Raw genomic sequence first — 3732 nt, forward strand, 5'->3', positions numbered from 1 at the left:
CTGCAGCCTCCTTCCCTGGACAGGGCCTTAGGGGGCCGCCCTCACCCCGTGGGGCTGTGGAAGGGCTGCAGGAGCTGCTCAAGGTCATCTCATTGGGGTCGGGGTGTTTTGGACCCCAGCCCAGGAGGCCAACGCCCCCACCCAGACACACAGGCCCCAGAGTGGTCCACGGGGAGCAGGCATCAGGGGCCACTCACCTGTGACCTGTCACTGTGTGAGTGCCTCCTCTTTATGCACCGTGTACTGGGAGAGTGGGAGAGTTGGGGAACTGGGGAGAGTGGGAGTTCTGGGGTACTGGGGAGAGTTGGGGTACTGGGGAGAGTGGGAGTACTGGGGAGAGTGGGAGAGTTGGGGTACTGGGGTGAGTGTGAGTACTGGGGAGAGTGGGGAACTGGGGAGAGTGGGAGTTCTGGGGTACTGGGGAGAGTGGGAGTACTGAGCTACTGGGGAGAGCAGGAGAGTCGGGTCGCTGTGAGCCAGATCCAAAGCACGAGTGCTTCCGAAGGTCTGCAGAAGCACAGTGAGCGCCAGGCAGCGGTGGAACCCGGGGGCTGCACATTTCCGCCCACAGTGGGGTCCCGCATCATCACTGTGGGCAGGCGGGGTCCAATCAGCACTTAGCCCTTCACCCTGAAGGCCGAGGGTCCTGGGGGAGGGTCCTGTCCCCACACCAGGTGGGAAGGGGATGCAGGCACCCTCCCACATCCTCAGTTCCCATCCTTGGGCCCTGCAGGCCTCCCACCATTCTAGGCAGACTGGGGGTCACAGATGTCCCCCCGACCCCCAGAGTTCACAGCATGGGGTCACACTTAACATTTGAGGGGCTCCTGGGTGGTTCAGTCGGTTCCACGTCTACTCTTTAATTTGGCTCAGGTCAGGATCTCGAGGTTGTGGCATGGAGCCTCGCGTGGGGCTCGGGCTCCGTTGGGTGAGGAGTCCGCTCCAGGTTCCCCCTCTCCCTCTGCCCCTCCCTACCACACCCTCTCTCAAGTAAATTTTCTAAAAATTAACATGAAGACACGTGAGCATCTTTATCCCCTCTGCAGAGGTGCCTATCGTGTGTGTAACGACCGTGTAAATGCCTTCACGGACCCACCGGGAGTCCTACCAAGAACCCCTTTTCCTTGATATTTACTGAAGTACAGTCAACACACAATGCGACAATATTTTCAGGGCTACAAACTAGTGACTTGACAATTCTGTGCCTTACTCAGCTCCCCCCACGAGAAGCGGCGTCACCGTCTGTCCCCGTACAAAGTTGTCAGAACAGTACTGACTCTATTCCCCTAGGCTGTATTTTCTAAATTTCTGTGACTTATTTTATTTACGAACCAGACGCTTATAGCTTTTACTATTGTTCATCTATGTCGCCCGTGTCCTACCCACGGCCCTCTGTCCATCCAGTCAGCAGGATCCATCACATTAACCAGAGAAAAGGACGTGGGGCAGCCCCGGGTGGTTCACAGTTTAGCGCCTGCCCTTCAGCCCAGGGCGTGATCCTGGAGTCCTGGGATCGAGTCCCATGTCGGGTTCCCTACATGGAGCCGCCTTCTCCCTCTGCCAGTGTCCTCTGCCTTTCTCCTCTCTGTGTCCTCTGTGTCTCTCAAGGATATATAAATAAAATCTTAAAAAAAAGAAAAACGAGAGAAAGGACAAAAAGCATACAATCCTCTCAAGAGTTGCAGAAAAACATTTGACAAAATACAGCATCAAAAGCATAGTGGGTTTTGAGGAAATGTCTATCAACAGAATAAAGGCCGCTAGGAAGCTGACATCATCTTCAAGGGTGAAAATCCTGAAATCATCTCCCCTAAGAGTAGGAACAAGCCAAGGAGGTCCCCCTCTCAGCACTGGAAGTCCTAATGTAGTCAACAGACAGGAAACAGCAAAGGTTTCACACCTGAAGAGGGACGTCACACTGTTCCCTACTTGCTGAAGACTCGGTACTAGAAACAGGAAACCCGAGAGCCCACACCAAAACCTGTTAGAACTAATGATTGAATTCAGTAAATTCACGGGACACCAACTGAACCTACAGAGCTCAGTAGCCTTGCTGTGTCCCGACAATGAGCACTCAGGAAGGAAATGAAGGACGTGACTCCCTTCTCAGGAGCATCACAGAGAATAAATAATGAGACTGAACCAAAGGAGCACAAGACTTGTGCACTGAGCCGTACCAGGCTCTGGGAGGTCGTCCTGGGCTCGTGGGGTGGGAGCCTCATCTTGTGAAAATGTCCGCAGTTCCTGAAGCCACCCTCGGTTTCAATGTCATTCCTATCAAAATCATGGTGGTAGATCCTAGAAATAGGAAAAAAAAAAAAAACCTAACATCCGTCAGCCCCCACAAATGACCCCGGACAGCAAATCAGGATTGGAAAAGCAGGATAGAGTGGGACGCAGCACTTTCCTATTTCAAACGATGTCACAGAGACACAGGATAAAGCAGTGTGGTTCTCGGACCCCCGGCTGGCTCTGTCGGTTAAGCATCCGACTCCTGACCTCACCTCTGGTCCTGATCTCGGGGTCCTGAGTTCTAGCCCTGGGTTGGGCCATGAACGAGGCGTGGCACCTACTTAGACCCACAGGGGGTGGTTCCAGCATAAGCTGAAGGAGCAGAACAGAGAGTTCAGAAGGAAATGTGCTCTGATACAACTGATATTTTTTAACTTAATTTAATTTAAACCCAATGATTTAACGTATAGTGTTTTCGTTATAGCGAAAGTATAATTCTACTTTCAGAGGTAGAATTCAGGGATTCACCCGTTGGAGAGAACAGCAGTGCTCGTGACATCACCTGCCCTCCTTTGTGCCCGTCCCCCGTTAACCCCTCCCCCCCCCCAGCGACCTTCAGTTTGTTTCCTATGATTAAGAGTCTGTATTTCCTGCATCTGTTTTCATCTTATTTGTCTTTCCTTCCCTTCACAGTAGTTCATCTGCTTTGCTTCTTTAATCCCACCTATGAATGACACCACACGGTCATTCTCTTTCCCGACTGACTTATTTCACTTAACATGATCCCTCTAGTTCTATCCGCGTCATTGCAAATGGCAAGATTTCCTTCTCTTTGATAGCTGAGTACCGTTCCTCTCTCTATGACCATCATCTATCTCCCATCCTCTTTATCCATCATCTGTCTGAAGGCACCGAGGCTCCTCCCACAGTGTGGCTACTGTGGACCTGGCTGCTGTAGACATTGGGGCGCAGGTGTCCCGGCATTTCATTGCATCTGTATCTTCGGAGTGAGCTCCAGGCCGTGCACCTGCCGGTCGCAGGGCAGGTCTATCGGTAACTTCCTGAGGAGCCTCCTGACTGTTTCCAGGGCGGCTGCACCAGCCCGCGGTCCAGCCCACAGTGGAAGAGGGTTGAGTGAGTCTTGGCGGACGTGGGAAAAGTTTGGTCCACATTTCATTTCGCATCCTGTGGGTTCCAATTCATTGTCCTTAAGTATTTCTGGGGAAGCCGGGTGTTGGGCTCCATTTCAGCGCGACGTTTCTGAAGCTCCTAGGTCTCAGCTGGAGCCTGGAAGGAGGCAGGTCCGGCCCTGGGCGCGGGGACGCCGCCTCCTGCACGGCCTCCTTCAGCTCCTGAGCGTCCCGCAGGGGGCGCCCGAACCCAGGCCCGGGTCAAGGGGCGCACATGCGCAGTAGGCCTCGTCAGCCAGCAGTAACAGGAGCCCCTCTGCGCTCTGGAGGCCTGAGGAGGACGTGGGGCCGCGTCCACGCTGACAGGAGC

Source organism: Canis lupus, chromosome 17 (genome assembly GCF_011100685.1).
Source record: "Canis lupus familiaris isolate Mischka breed German Shepherd chromosome 17, alternate assembly UU_Cfam_GSD_1.0, whole genome shotgun sequence".
In the NCBI taxonomy this organism is placed as follows: Eukaryota; Metazoa; Chordata; class Mammalia; order Carnivora; family Canidae; genus Canis; species Canis lupus.